The following is a 16,564-nucleotide window of genomic DNA, read 5'->3' as shown; positions in this document are numbered from 1 at the left end:
TATTATCTCATATGGGGAAGCGTTTTTAGTTTTACCCTACACGTTGCATGTGGCGTCATTCGGCCGGATCCCAGCAAGCAAAAATACGTCGACCATCACAGGACGACGCCAGCCAGCACTCTCTACGCTCTTCGAGCTCCGATTGTCCTGTGACGAAGTAAGGACGAAGCCTGAGGTCGTCAGGTAACATCGACCACCGATTGAAAATTCAAAGATTTTTTGACATAAAGGTCAAATGTAAAACTAAAATCTTGATGCTGATTGATTGACGACGTCAATTTTTGAGCACAGCGCGAGCGCATGCGGAAAAGGACCGCGTAGCTAGTCAAGATGTTGATAAATATTTGGCTTGTGGCGCGATGTGTTGCTCTAACTATAGCCCTCTCGCTTGCAGTAGCGCGCGACCGCCGGAAATGACTTGTGGAACAAGCGCGCCCGCAGCGGCGCGAAAGCACCTGGTTAGCTAAATGAACGCGATGTGCCTTGCATTGTAGGATGAAATCCTACTAGCTGACGCCACTCGCAGCTGTGATGTTCGCTGTACGTCAGCGATCGAAATTTATACGCGTATCACCCGTTAAGATGTGCCACCCGACGCCAAGTTGGTACGGTGGAGTTTAGTTTATACTAGACTCTAGTGGGCGTTATAGAACAAACCTTACAGTTACTTAGCCAGCTAATCTCAAGGTCGTTTCTCTCACCAGAGGCGCGGCAAAATTCACCGAGCATTAAGGAACGCGCGCTGGGTAAGAAGTAGGTAGTGCGCCATCGATAGTGAGCCGCGCGTACCGACTGAAGGATGGTTTTTTAGCGCTAATTTCGGCCAGCACAATTTTCTTCAAACAAATAGATATAGAGTATCCTTCCCGACCTCCAATTGCAACAAAAATTGGTAAGCTTACTCATAAACTTACAAGGAAAGTGTCCGAAAAATTTAAAGCATATCCAACCATCAGACATTATGTTACAGCTAAAAGCAGCGTATTTTGCCCCATTTTTATTACTATATCAACTCCGATATCCACCAAATTTTTCGGACAGTTGTGAAAGCCCAATTGGAAGGTCGTCGCCAATTTCCAGAATGATCTCATTTAAGGAACTGAAGATAAATCCGAATAATACGACAAAAATGGTCAAATTTGGACGAATTTGGTCAAATTACGCGACTTTTACAGCTACTTTTGCTCCAAAAGCCGCGCACCATCAAATATGGCACCTAGACGAAACTCACTGATCTTTCCAAAAAGGTATAACAAATTTGGTATTGTGAAAATTCTCACAGTCTCTAGAAAACAGTGGTACAAAATTTTTTTAAATCCAAGCAACTTTATTTTTATCGTGCACCCCCTATAAGAAGAAACCTATCCAGAATGGAAGTCGGCGCCCTCATTAAATTTTTGGAGAAAATCGCTCGCGCTCGCCAAAATTTGTTGGACCAGGACGATGTCCTAGCCTGGCAGCTCATTGCGCGTCGCAACGAGCTTCGTTGTTCGTCGACGTGCGACGAGCAACGAGAAAAATTGTTCGTCGACGTGCGACGAGCAACGAGAAAAATTGTGTGGCGCGTCGGGTGGCACATCTTAACGGGTGATACGCGTATAAATTTCGATCGCTGACGTACAGCGAACATCACAGCTGCGAGTGGCGTCAGCTAGTAGGATTTCATCCTACAATGCAAGGCACATCGCGTTCATTTAGCTAACCAGGTGCTTTCGCGCCGCTGCGGGCGCGCTTGTTCCACAAGTCATTTCCGGCGGTCGCGCGCTACTGCAAGCGGGAGGGCTATAGTTAGAGCAACACATCGCGCCACAAGCCAAATATTTATCAACATCTTGACTAGCTACGCGGTCCTTTTCCGCATGCGCTCGCGCTGTGCTCAAAAATTGACGTCGTCAATCAATCAGCATCAAGATTTTAGTTTTACATTTGACCTTTATGTCAAAAAATCTTTGAATTTTCAATCGGTGGTCGATGTTACCTGACGACCTCAGGCTTCGTCCTTACTTCGTCACAGGACGATCGGAGCTCGAAGAGCGTAGAGAGTGCTGGCTGGCGTCGTCCTGTGATGGTCGACGTATTTTTGCTTGCTGGGATCCGGCCGAATGACGCCACATGCAACGTGTAGGGTAAAACTAAAAACGCTTCCCCATATGAGATAATATGACAAAAATTGTTTTGGTCACGTGACCAGTCAATGACATTGATATTTCGCTGCGGACGGTTTGGTGGAGGGTTAGGGCCAACGTTTATACATTATAGGGTCAAAGTTAGGACTAGAGTTGTACACTATTGACATTGTGAGGGTAATGGTTAAGGTTTATCACTAGCGACCTTTTCATCTGACCACAACATTGCAAAATGCTATGTTGTATGTCACGTGACAAATTTAGCCGAGGGTCGGAAGACGGAGGTCGGAAGTCAGTGGACTGTGTTGTAGTCCGGCGGACTCCGAGCGGAGTCCGCCGAGCTGGCGGACTCCGCCAAGCTCCGCCGGACTCTGCCGGATTCAAGTCTGGCGGAGAGGTCCGGCGGAGTCCGCCAAGCACTCCGCCGGAGTCCGCGGCGGACCGGAGTCCGCCTAGTGGCTTAGTCCGCGGCGGACACTCCGCCGAGCCGCCGCGGAGCCGCTCGGAGTCCGCGGCGGACTTTAAAGTCCGCTCGGAGTCCGCTCGGCTCCGCTCGGAGTCCGCCAAAATGTACTCGAGTCCACTGTAAATACATTTTGGCGGAGCACCGCCGGAGTCCGCTCGGAGTCCGGCGGCTCTGCGACGGATAGTGCCCATAGCTTCCCGCGAGGGAACAAGCTATAATAGTAAACTATACTAAATATCGAATAGTACAGTATAAGTAGTAGAATAGAATATGCAAAACAAGGTCGCAGTGCCAGGCTGATAACTACCGCGCCGTTTTGTGTGGTGTTAAGAAAGTAAGAATTAGGTATGCCAACTTGTCATTCGATACGTTAAAGGAGAAGTGACTAGTGTGACACACTAGAGTTATACTAATGTTACTAGTGACACACTAGTGTAGTGACTAGTGTGACACACTAGAGTTATACTAATGTTACTAGTGACACACTAGTGTAGTGACTAGTGTTAGATGCTTTTATCAACTAGAGAAGACCTAAACAAAGCAACTGAATAAGAACTGTACTGCTAACTGTACTGCTAACTGTACTGCTAGATACACACGTAATAAACACAATGTCACAAACCTACGATAATGTCTCAACTACTACACTCATTTGAACGTTGTGTAGACTAAGGTTCTCATTATAGTGTGCACTAATACCTTATATGGGCATCACGTGTACACCGGAGACCCTTGCAGGTTGATGCTCCTTCATAAACACAACACTTAATGCGCTAATTACACACTCGATAAACTGTTGGGAGAACAGAGACATTGTTAAGGCCACAGGGGGGGGTAACATTGTTAATTTGTGACGCACAGTCAAACAGTTGGAGATCTACATGAGGGGTAACAGTTAACAATACGTATATTGTTAACTAACTAAAATACTAACAGGTACCACCCGTGTTCACACTCAGAATTGAGTTTAGTTATTTTCCGATACGAGATTGGGGACGGGTTCTATCAAAAGCAAGCAACTAACTAAAGTAAAGGTTGCCAGTTAAATGTTGTGAAGAATCACAGAAAACAAGTAAAGAAGTAAAGCGTGAAACAGATGTAACTATGATACAGGCACTGGTATAACAGGTATGAAACAGATGTAACGCGGGTATGGTAAAGGAATGCTGCAGGTGTAAGACTGGAATGATTTGAGAGAGGAAGGATCTCCCTCTCTCAGTATCACTAGCAATGTGTAATGTGTATCTAGTGACTACTACCTTACTACACTGTGTATCTAACACCACCTGGTGGAGTGTGAATATAATGGAGACCTCTGCTCGCCCACCAGATATCACGTGTGTTATACAGCACGTGTGGTATACAGCACGTGTGTTATACAGCACGTGTGTTATACAGCACGTGTGTTATACAGCACGTGTGTTATACAGCACGTGTGTTATACAGCACGTGTGTTATACAGCACGTGTGTTATACAGCACGTGTGTTATACAGCACGTGTGTTATACAGCACGTGTGTTATACAGCACGTGTGTTATACAGCACGTGTACTATACAGCACGTGTGGTATACAGCACGTGTGTTATACAGCACGTGTGTTATACAGCACGTGTGTTATACAGCACGTGTGTCATACAGCACGTGTGTTATACAGTAGGTATCACTGTAATATACAGCACGTGTTTTATACAGTAGGTATCACTGTAATATACGTGTGTTATACAGTAGGTATCACTGTAATATACGTGTGTTATACAGTAGGTATCACTGTAATATTGGTTGAGGTCTAGACATAGAACAACTGATTGTCGTTCTTTATTGTCTCTAATTGCTCAGTAGATAGTAAATAACGCACGTCTCAATAATACGCTAGTAGTAACTACTAGTAAGCTAGTAGTTAAGTAGAAATAGTTCCTCAATAATGTAATTTAGAAGCAACAAACAATACTTCTAGAAAAGAAGAGTAGTAAACCCGCGATGGTGAGACTCCCAGATATTGTTCGTGAGATTATTCAATGCGGTGTACCTCAAGGTTTAATTCTAGGACCAATTATGGTTACTTTTTTCAAAAACATTTTAATTTATTAATTTTAAACGAATGGATCTGTTGAAGTTATGTAGCTTTTTTAATCAGAAACATCACAACAATACTACTACTTTGTCGGAACTAAGTAGCTATATCACAACAATGCGACTCACAAATAATGTTCCTATATTCAATTTCTTGCTGCTTTCTTATGCAGCTAAACAATTCAAAGCTGAGCTTGAGGTATTACTCATTGCACAAACAAGCACAAATCTGTACCAGTAGTTAAATCCAACAATGTAACAGCCTCTTTTAAATTATAAAAACGCAGGAGAAGACAGTAACAAGCGAAACAAATTGTAGTAAACCCAGTGAAGTGGAGCAGGAGAAGGCAGTAACAAGCAAAACAAATTGTAGTAAACCCAGTGTAGTGGACAAGGAGAAGGCAGTAACAAGCGAAACAAATTGTAGTAAACCCAGTGAAGTGGAGTTTTGGGAGCAATCTAATAGATAGGTAATTTCTTGGCAAGAAAGTGAGTAGTAGCTACACTTCGCCGAGTTATTAAGAACCAAGGAAGAAGAACCAGCTGCTACATATCTTCTCTAACTAATTCGAATATGCTCCCAACTCAACCAATTTAAGCATTAATATGCTCTCAACTCAACCAATTTAAGCATTAAACCTCGTTATTAATGCCGTATGAATCAACTTTGAGTGTAAAAGAGACGTATCAAGAACTAAAAAGCGGCAAACATTGAATTAATGTGAAATCTGAACTGAGTACGAGATCAGAATCTAATGACGTCAGTTGCAAAACATTTGCAAACTCAATAAAAAGGAGTGAAAAAGGAGAGTTGACGTGATAACTTGATAAGACAATATGAGATTGAATCAGATAAACCCAGATCTGGGTATTGACTTATTTAAAAGACCTGAACACCCGTAACCTAATCAGTTTTAAGGAGATTACTGCAATTGTGAGATGAATAAGACTGGTACGATATTTAGCTAAACTGAACTTGACACTATAACAGGCAGACCAAGTAATCTCCAAACTTGAACACGCAGTTTTCAAAGATTGAGGAGTGGTTAAGGAGGGGGGGTTCACCCTGAACCCCCTCCCCCTCCTTAAGTGCAGCTAGTGTTGCTTTACAAATTCACCTTCATTGATATAATTACTATTAAGTATTTCAAATTGTTTTCATCCGAATTTTCTGAGCTGGCCTCAATCGCAGTAATTTGAGATCTGAGAAAATATAAAAGAAAACGAGTTGCACTAATGAACCTTTCTCACTATAATAACGCTAACAGAACCACTGCAGTTACTATGGTAAAGTGGTAACCAGTCCTAGTAACCTAGTAACCACTGCAGTACGTACTATTACTAAGAGGACAATGAACCACAGTACGTACTATTACTAAGAAGGCACTGTTTAAGGAAAACCACTGCACCAGGTAACTAACCAGCCACGGTTAATGTAATGATATGTTAGTTTAAACTGTGTTAATTAAACATTCCCTAATATAACACTACGACACATAGTTTGTAGGTTTCTTTAGTGCACTGCAGCAATAGGAGTGTCTACACGTTGCTAAGTAACGGTTAGTTGCTAGGCAACAGTGTCTACATGTTTCTTGTTCCTCTTATAATATTAATGTGAACCAGATACGCTCTATCGGTTTTTAGCAATTATTATACATCTAGAGAAAGGCTCTTATCAGGAAAGGAATTATTCAACGTTTCAATGTGACAACATCGTATTCATGATCTCAAATTATTTGTTATATATTATAGTAGTGTTTAAAGTATTATTAATAGAAATTTACCCAAGAAAACATTTCAACTATGCGACTCATAAATAATATTCCAATCCGGATTTTGCATACTATCTAGTGATACAGTTAAACTAATAGCATACAACCACAATGCGGGTCTCAGTATTAAGTTAGAAACGGAGCGGTAGGAAAGGAAAACGTTAGACCATGGTTACAAATACGTATTGAAGCCAGGCAATGGAAAGTGTTGATCAAAATTAAGCGGGAGTGAAATATGATTTTAAGAGAGCCCATATCTACAGGGTCAAATTTCATATCTAAAGAAATTAGGAAGGGGGCTTAACTACGCCCATTTTAATTCAATTACATTTCCTTCTATTACCGGCCCACTCACGGTAGTGCTCCTCAATCTAAAGAAATTAGAAAGGGGGCTTAACTACGCCTATTTCAATTCAATAACATTTCCTTCTATTACCGGCCCACTCACGGTAGTGCTCCTCAATCTAAAGAAATTAGAAAGGGGGCTTAACTACGCCCATTTTAATTCAATTACATTTCCTTCTATTACCGGCCCACTCACGGTAGTGCTCCTCAATCTAAAGAAATTAGAAAGGGGGCTTAACTACGCCCATTTTAATTCAATTACATTTCCTTCTATTACCGGCCCACTCACGGTAGTGCTCCTCAATCTAAAGAAATTAGAAAGGGGGCTTAACTACGCCCATTTTAATTCAATTACATTTCCTTCTATTACCGGCCTACTCACGGTAGTGCTCCTCAATCTAAAGAAATTAGAAAGGGGGCTTAACTACGCCCATTTTAATTCAATTACAGTTCCTTCTATTACCGGCCCACTCACGGTAGTGCTCCTCAATCTAAAGAAATTAGAAAGGGGGCTTAACTACGCCCATTTTAATTCAATTACATTCCCTTCTATTACCGGCCCACTCACGGTAGTGCTCCTCAATCTAAAGAAATTAGAAAGGGGGCTTAACTACGCCCATTTTAATTCAATTACATTTCCTTCTATTACCGGCCCACTCACGGTAGTGCTCCTCAATCTAAAGAAATTAGAAAGGGGGCTTAACTACGCCCATTTTAATTCAATTACAGTTCCTTCTATTACCGGCCCACTCACGGTAGTGCTCCTCAATCTAAAGAAATTAGAAAGGGGGCTTAACTACGCCCATTTTAATTCAATTACATTTCCTTCTATTACCGGCCCACTCACGGTAGTGCTCCTCAATCTAAAGAAATTAGAAAGGGGGCTTAACTACGCCCATTTTAATTCAATTACATTTCCTTCTATTACCGGCCCACTCACGGTAGTGCTCCTCAATCTAAAGAAATTAGAAAGGGGGCTTAACTACGCCCATTTTAATTCAATTACAGTTCCTTCTATTACCGGCCCACTCACGGTAGTGCTCCTCAATCTAAAGAAATTAGAAAGGGGGCTTAACTACGCCCATTTTAATTCAATTACAGTTCCTTCTATTACCGGCCCACTCACGGTAGTGCTCCTCAATCTAAAGAAATTAGAAAGGGGGCTTAACTACGCCCATTTTAATTCAATTACAGTTCCTTCTATTACCGGCCCACTCACGGTAGTGCTCCTCAATCTAAAGAAATTAGAAAGGGGGCTTAACTACGCCCATTTTAATTCAATTACATTTCCTTCTATTACCGGCCCACTCACGGTAGTGCTCCTCAATCTAAAGAAATTAGAAAGGGGGCTTAACTACGCCCATTTTAATTCAATTACAGTTCCTTCTATTACCGGCCCACTCACGGTAGTGCTCCTCAATCTAAAGAAATTAGAAAGGGGGCTTAACTACGCCCATTTTAATTCAATTACATTCCCTTCTATTACCGGCCCACTCACGGTAGTGCTCCTCAATCTAAAGAAATTAGAAAGGGGGCTTAACTACGCCCATTTTAATTCAATTACATTTCCTTCTATTACCGGCCCACTCACGGTAGTGCTCCTCAATCTAAAGAAATTAGAAAGGGGGCTTAATTACGCCCATTTTAATTCAATTACAGTTCCTTCTATTACCGGCCCACTCACGGTAGTGCTCCTCAATCTAAAGAAATTAGAAAGGGGGCTTAACTACGCCCATTTTAATTCAATTACATTTCCTTCTATTACCGGCCCACTCACGGTAGTGCTCCTCAATCTAAAGAAATTAGAAAGGGGGCTTAACTACGCCCATTTTAATTCAATTACATTTCCTTCTATTACCGGCCCACTCACGGTAGTGCTCCTCAATCTAAAGAAATTAGAAAGGGGGCTTAACTACGCCCATTTTAATTCAATTACAGTTCCTTCTATTACCGGCCCACTCACGGTAGTGCTCCTCAATCTAAAGAAATTAGAAAGGGGGCTTAACTACGCCCATTTTAATTCAATTACAGTTCCTTCTATTACCGGCCCACTCACGGTAGTGCTCCTCAATCTAAAGAAATTAGAAAGGGGGCTTAACTACGCCCATTTTAATTCAATTACAGTTCCTTCTATTACCGGCCCACTCACGGTAGTGCTCCTCAATCTAAAGAAATTAGAAAGGGGGCTTAACTACGCCCATTTTAATTCAATTACATTTCCTTCTATTACCGGCCCACTCACGGTAGTGCTCCTCAATCTAAAGAAATTAGAAAGGGGGCTTAACTACGCCCATTTTAATTCAATTACATTTCCTTCTATTACCGGCCCACTCACGGTAGTGCTCCTCAATCACTGACATATCAACTAGTTTTACATAACCAGTGAATAGATCTAACCAAGTTTATATTTGCGAATAGGCAGGGTACTCAGGTAGGCAGGGTAGGCAGGGTAGGCAGGGTAGGCAGGGTAGGCAGGGTAGGCAGGGTAGGCAGGGTAGGCAGGGTAGGCAGGTAGTCAGGTTAGGTAGGGTCAGTAGGCCGGTAGGCAGGCATATTTGCGATAGATGTGGGCGTATTAAGATATGGATCATATTTAACATTAACTTTTCAGTACCAAATAAAAAGTTGACGGCAAAAGCACTCAAGCACAGGATCAGCAGCTAAAGTAACTGATAAAACATTATGTTTCAAAACAAACAACCTGATCTTAAACTTGTTGCATATTATCCTTGTACTCTTGTAGTGTTTAGCATTACTTAAAACCTACTAATGTATCCGATCTAACCGCACAAATAACTTAATAAATCATTTTCATGAACTGCACATAGTTATTAAGTTGAATGATTACACATAAATGATACAGAAACCATGGATGCATATTATGTGTAATATTGCCATGGTGACCCTCCCATATAAGGTAATATTGCCATGGTAACACATGTGTTAATTACCTTCAGCTGGTGAAGAAGAGTTAAATGGTAATTATTTTGTTAATTTTCTGAGAAATCCTGTCCTTATATCGTTAGACCATCTTTTTCTCACGGCATTGTACGCTTGTTTATTCTGTTTTATGTATGTAATTTTTACTGTCATTAAACGTGTGCTCTTCCAAGCTTGTTCATATAAACAACGTATTTTAGACCACATATTATTCAAGTAGTTGTCAAATTTCCCACATGTCTAGAATAAAGTTAACAAACAAAGGAAACATCTGGAGTCCGGTAGAAAGTGGAGAAATTAAATTATGAAACTTACTAACATTAACTAGAAAGAGTTGAGTGATACTAACTAACATTAACTAGAAAGAGTCGAGTGATACTAACTAACATTAACTAGAAAGAGTCGAGTGATACTAACTAACATTAACTAGAAAGAGTTGAGTGATACTAACTAACATTAACTAGGAAGAGTTGAGTGATACTAACTAACATTAACTAGGAAGAGTTGAGTGATACTGACTAACATTAACTAGAAAGAGTTGAGTGATACTGACTAACATTAACTAGGAAGAGTCGAGTGAAACTAACTAACATTAACTAGAGAGAGTTGAGTGATACTAACTAACATTAACTAGAAAGAGTTGAGTGATACTAACTAACATTAACTAGAAAGAGTTGAGTGATACTAACTAACATTAACTAGAAAGAGTTGAGTGATACTAACTAACATTAACTAGAAAGAGTCGAGTGAAACTAACTAACATTAACTAGAAAGAGTTGAGTGAAACTAACTAACATTAACTAGAAAGAGTTGAGTGAAACTAACTAACATTAACTAGAAAGAGTTGAGTGATACTAACTAACATTAACTAGAAAGAGTTGAGTGAAACTAACTAACATTAACTAGAAAGAGTTGAGTGAAACTAACTAACATTAACTAGAAAGAGTTGAGTGAAACTAACTAACATTAACTAGAAAGAGTTGAGTGATACTAACTAACATTAACTAGAAAGAGTTGAGTGATACTAACTAACATTAACTAGAAAGAGTTGAGTGATACTAACTAACATTAACTAGAAAGAGTTGAGTGATACTAACTAACATTAACTAGAAAGAGTTGAGTGATACTAACTAACATTAACTAGAAAGAGTTGAGTGAAACTAACTAACATTAACTAGAAAGAGTTGAGTGAAACTAACTAACATTAACTAGAAAGAGTTGAGTGAAACTAACTAACATTAACTAGAAAGAGTTGAGTGATACTAACTAACATTAACTAGAAAGAGTTGAGTGAAACTAACTAACATTAACTAGAAAGAGTTGAGTGAAACTAACTAACATTAACTAGAAAGAGTTGAGTGAAACTAACTAACATTAACTAGAAAGAGTTGAGTGATACTAACTAACATTAACTAGAAAGAGTTGAGTGAAACTAACTAACATTAACTAGAAAGAGTTGAGTGAAACTAACTAACATTAACTAGAAAGAGTTGAGTGATACTAACTAACATTAACTAGAAAGAGTTGAGTGATACTAACTAACATTAACTAGAAAGAGTTGAGTGATACTAACTAACATTAACTAGAAAGAGTCGAGTGAAACTAACTAACATTAACTAGAAAGAGTTGAGTGATACTAACTAACATTAACTAGAAAGAGTTGAGTGATACTAACTAACATTAACTAGAAAGAGTTGAGTGAAACTAACTAACATTAACTAGGAAGAGTTGAGTGATACTAACTAACATTAACTATGAAGAGTCGAGTGATACTAACTAACATTAACTAGAAAGAGTTGAGTGATACTAACTAACATTAACTATGAAGAGTCGAGTGATACTAACTAACATTAACTAGAAAGAGTCGAGTGAAACTAACTAACATTAACTAGAAAGAGTTGAGTGATACTAACTAACATTAACTAGAAAGAGTTGAGTGATACTAACTAACATTAACTAGAAGAGTTGAGTGATACTAACTAACATTAACTAGAAGAGTTGAGTGATACTAACTAACATTAACTAGAAAGAGTTGAGTGATACTAACTAACATTAACTAGAAGAGTCGAGTGAAACTAACTAACATTAACTAGAAGAGTTGAGTGATACTAACTAACATTAACTAGAAAGAGTTGAGTGAAACTAACTAACATTAACTAGAAAGAGTTGAGTGAAACTAACTAACATTAACTAGAAAGAGTTGAGTGATACTAACTAACATTAACTAGAAAGAGTTGAGTGATACTAACTAACATTAACTAGAAAGAGTTGAGTGAAACTAACTAACATTAACTAGAAAGAGTCGAGTGAAACTAACTAACATTAACTAGAAAGAGTTGAGTGATACTAACTAACATTAACTAGAAAGAGTTGAGTGAAACTAACTAACATTAACTAGAAGAGTTGAGTGATACTAACTAACATTAACTAGAAAGAGTCGAGTGATACTAACTAACATTAACTAGAAAGAGTTGAGTGATACTAACTAACATTAACTAGAAGAGTTGAGTGATACTAACTAACATTAACTAGAAAGAGTTGAGTGATACTAACTAACATTAACTAGAAAGAGTTGAGTGATACTAACTAACATTAACTAGAAAGAGTTGAGTGATACTAACTAACATTAACTAGAAAGAGTTGAGTGATACTAACTAACATTAACTAGAAAGAGTTGAGTGATACTAACTAACATTAACTAGAAAGAGTTGAGTGAAACTAACTAACATTAACTAGAAAGAGTTGAGTGATACTAACTAACATTAACTAGAAAGAGTTGAGTGATACTAACTAACATTAACTAGAAAGAGTTGAGTGATACTAACTAACATTAACTAGAAAGAGTCGAGTGAAACTAACTAACATTAACTAGAAAGAGTTGAGTGATACTAACTAACATTAACTAGAAGAGTTGAGTGATACTAACTAACATTAACTAGAAAGAGTCGAGTGATACTAACTAACATTAACTAGAAAGAGTTGAGTGATACTAACTAACATTAACTAGAAAGAGTTGAGTGAAACTAACTAACATTAACTAGAAAGAGTTGAGTGATACTAACTAACATTAACTAGAAAGAGTTGAGTGATACTAACTAACATTAACTAGAAAGAGTTGAGTGATACTAACTAACATTAACTAGAGAGAGTCGAGTGAAACTAACTAACATTAACTAGAAAGAGTTGAGTGATACTAACTAACATTAACTAGAAAGAGTTGAGTGATACTAACTAACATTAACTAGAAAGAGTTGAGTGATACTAACTAACATTAACTAGAAAGAGTTGAGTGATACTAACTAACATTAACTAGAAAGAGTTGAGTGATACTAACTAACATTAACTAGAAAGAGTTGAGTGATACTAACTAACATTAACTAGAAAGAGTTGAGTGATACTAACTAACATTAACTAGAAAGAGTTGAGTGAAACTAACTAACATTAACTAGAAGAGTTGAGTGATACTAACTAACATTAACTAGAAAGAGTTGAGTGATACTAACTAACATTAACTAGAAAGAGTTGAGTGATACTAACTAACATTAACTAGAAAGAGTTGAGTGAAACTAACTAACATTAACTAGAAGAGTTGAGTGAAACTAACTAACATTAACTAGAAAGAGTTGAGTGATACTAACTAACATTAACTAGAAAGAGTTGAGTGAAACTAACTAACATTAACTAGAAAGAGTTGAGTGATACTAACTAACATTAACTAGAAGAGTCGAGTGAAACTAACTAACATTAACTAGAAGGAGTTGAGTGAAACAAACTAACATTAACTAGAAAGAGTTGAGTGAAACTAACTAACATTAACTAGAAAGAGTTGAGTGAAACTAACTAACATTAACTAGAAGAGTTGAGTGATACTAACTAACATTAACTAGAAGAGTTGAGTGATACTAACTAACATTAACTAGAAAGAGTTGAGTGATACTAACTAACATTAACTAGAAGAGTCGAGTGAAACTAACTAACATTAACTAGAAGAGTTGAGTGATACTAACTAACATTAACTAGAAAGAGTTGAGTGATACTAACTAACATTAACTAGAAAGAGTTGAGTGAAACTAACTAACATTAACTAGGAAGAGTTGAGTGATACTAACTAACATTAACTAGGAAGAGTTGAGTGATACTATAACTAACATTAACTAGAAAGAGTTGAGTGATACTAACTAACATTAACTAGGAAGAGTCGAGTGAAACTAACTAACATTAACTAGAAGAGTTGAGTGATACTAACTAACATTAACTAGAAAGAGTTGAGTGATACTAACTAACATTAACTAGAAAGAGTTGAGTGATACTAACTAACATTAACTAGAAAGAGTCGAGTGAAACTAACTAACATTAACTAGAAAGAGTTGAGTGATACTAACTAACATTAACTAGAAAGAGTTGAGTGATACTAACTAACATTAACTAGGAAGAGTTGAGTGAAACTAACTAACATTAACTAGAAAGAGTTGAGTGATACTAACTAACATTAACTAGAAAGAGTTGAGTGAAACTAACTAACATTAACTAGAAAGAGTTGAGTGAAACTAACTAACATTAACTAGAAAGAGTTGAGTGATACTAACTAACATTAACTAGAAAGAGTTGAGTGATACTAACTAACATTAACTAGAAAGAGTTGAGTGATACTAACTAACATTAACTAGAAAGAGTTGAGTGATACTAACTAACATTAACTAGAAAGAGTTGAGTGAAACTAACTAACATTAACTAGAAAGAGTCGAGTGAAACTAACTAACATTAACTAGAAAGAGTTGAGTGATACTAACTAACATTAACTAGAAAGAGTTGAGTGAAACTAACTAACATTAACTAGGAAGAGTTGAGTGATACTAACTAACATTAACTAGAAAGAGTTGAGTGATACTAACTAACATTAACTAGAAAGAGTTGAGTGAAACTAACTAACTTTAACTAGAAAGAGTCGAGTGAAACTAACTAACATTAACTAGAAAGAGTTGAGTGAAACTAACTAACATTAACTAGAAAGAGTTGAGTGAAACTAACTAACATTAACTAGAAAGAGTTGAGTGAAACTAACTAACATTAACTAGAAAGAGTTGAGTGATACTAACTAACATTAACTAGAAAGAGTTGAGTGAAACTAACTAACATTAACTAGAAAGAGTTGAGTGATACTAACTAACATTAACTAGAAAGAGTTGAGTGATACTAACTAACATTAACTAGAAAGAGTTGAGTGAAACTAACTAACATTAACTAGAAAGAGTCGAGTGAAACTAACTAACATTAACTAGAAAGAGTTGAGTGATACTAACTAACATTAACTAGAAAGAGTTGAGTGAAACTAACTAACATTAACTAGGAAGAGTTGAGTGATACTAACTAACATTAACTAGAAAGAGTTGAGTGATACTAACTAACATTAACAAGAAAGAGTTGAATGAAACTAACTAACTTTAACTAGAAAGATACAAGAGGTAGGACAAAAGGTTATACAATAGTTATAAGGTCTGAGACAAAAGAGTTTGCCTTGTTTTTACTGTTTCACAGGTAGCAGGTGTTAAACCGTGATCCTGACAGGAGAATATCCTGATGATGCCTGCTTTATCGTTACGACTACTTACTTTACCTCTTCTTTATCTGTGGTGACGGGTTTTTAGTCTCAATATGCGTGCTACTGAGCCTCCCTTACGACACTTTATAGTAACTGTACTGTTGTCATAGTAACTGTACTGTTGTCAGCTCAACCAGACAGTTTAACACTACAAGCTGCTAGTCTTTAACAAACGAGGTGGGTTATTAAAAACACTGCAACTTGTCTGCAGTCTACTGCAGTCTACTTCAGTCTACTTTAGTCTACTCATCGTCAATTTGACTCGCCAAATTTTGAACCAAGATTGTGAATTTAGAACAAAAATAGAAAAGCCTATATATTGTACTTTCATAGAATGCTACTCCCTGCTAAGAATGCGCTAGAGTAACGAACAAGGAACACTAGGTACAACAAGGTGTTGTTAAGGTGTTGTTAAGGTGTTGTTAAGGTGTTGTTAAGGTGTTGTTAAGGTGTTGTTAAGGTGTTGTTAAGGTGTTGTTAAGGTGTTGCTAAGGTGTTGTTAAGGTGTTGTCAAGGTGTTGTTAAGGTGTTGTTAAGGTGTTGTTAAGGTGTTGTTAAGGTGTTGTTAAGGTGTTGTTAAGGTGTTGTTAAGGTGTTCGTTGTGAGAAACTTTTCAAGCGGCGTCAGAGAACGTTTGACTTCTTTTTATAAAAAGTTTATTTCTGTATCGCTTTTAGCCAGAATAGCAGAATGAACACCATGTCGACTTTTGCAGATGCCATAAAGATAAGATACTAGTAGGTACACTAGGTACACTAGCTTGTGTAGCTATATTGTGTTAGTTCTGGTACAGGTGGGGGGGGGGTCACAGGGCTGACATTTTTCACCATACCATGCCTAATAACTAATATAATCATCTGCAATTAATAATAGTAATATAATCATTAAAAACTAATATAATTCTCTGCAATTAATAATAATAATATAATCATTAATAACTAATATAATTCTCAGTAATTGATAATAATAATATAATCATTATTAACTAATATGATTCTCAGTAATTAGTAATAATAATATAATTATTAATAACTAATATACGTCTCAGTAATTAGTAATAGTAATATAATTATTAATAACTAATATAATTCTCAGTAATTAGTAATAATAATATAATCATTAATAACTAATATGATTCTCAGTAATTAGTAATAATAATATAATCATTGATAACTAATATAATTCTCAGTAATTAATAATAATAATATAATCATTAATAACTAATATAATTCTGAGTAATTGATAA

At 37.2% G+C, this 16,564-nt stretch overlaps 2 protein-coding genes across 2 annotated transcripts in view; both read right to left on the bottom strand.

Moving 5' to 3' along the window:
* The window catches only part of LOC134817894 (uncharacterized), a 45,007-nt gene extending 38,599 nt beyond the window's left edge, over positions 1-6,408 (bottom strand). The window contains exon 1 of the mRNA XM_063827261.1: positions 6,391-6,408. The gene's annotated coding sequence lies outside the window, so the exon portion shown is untranslated. The remainder of the gene's footprint in view (positions 1-6,390) is intronic.
* Positions 1-16,564, bottom strand: part of LOC134817892 (rho GTPase-activating protein 6-like) — a 41,153-nt gene that overhangs the window by 17,806 nt on the left and 6,783 nt on the right. The gene's annotated exons all lie outside the window — the stretch shown is intronic.

This window comes from Bolinopsis microptera, chromosome 7 (assembly GCF_026151205.1).
Source record: "Bolinopsis microptera isolate Bmic1 chromosome 7, MBARI_Bmic_1.0, whole genome shotgun sequence".
Taxonomy (NCBI): domain Eukaryota; kingdom Metazoa; phylum Ctenophora; class Tentaculata; order Lobata; family Bolinopsidae; genus Bolinopsis; species Bolinopsis microptera.
Note: the sequence above shows the minus strand (reverse complement) of the source record. Positions and strands in the feature narration are given on the sequence as shown.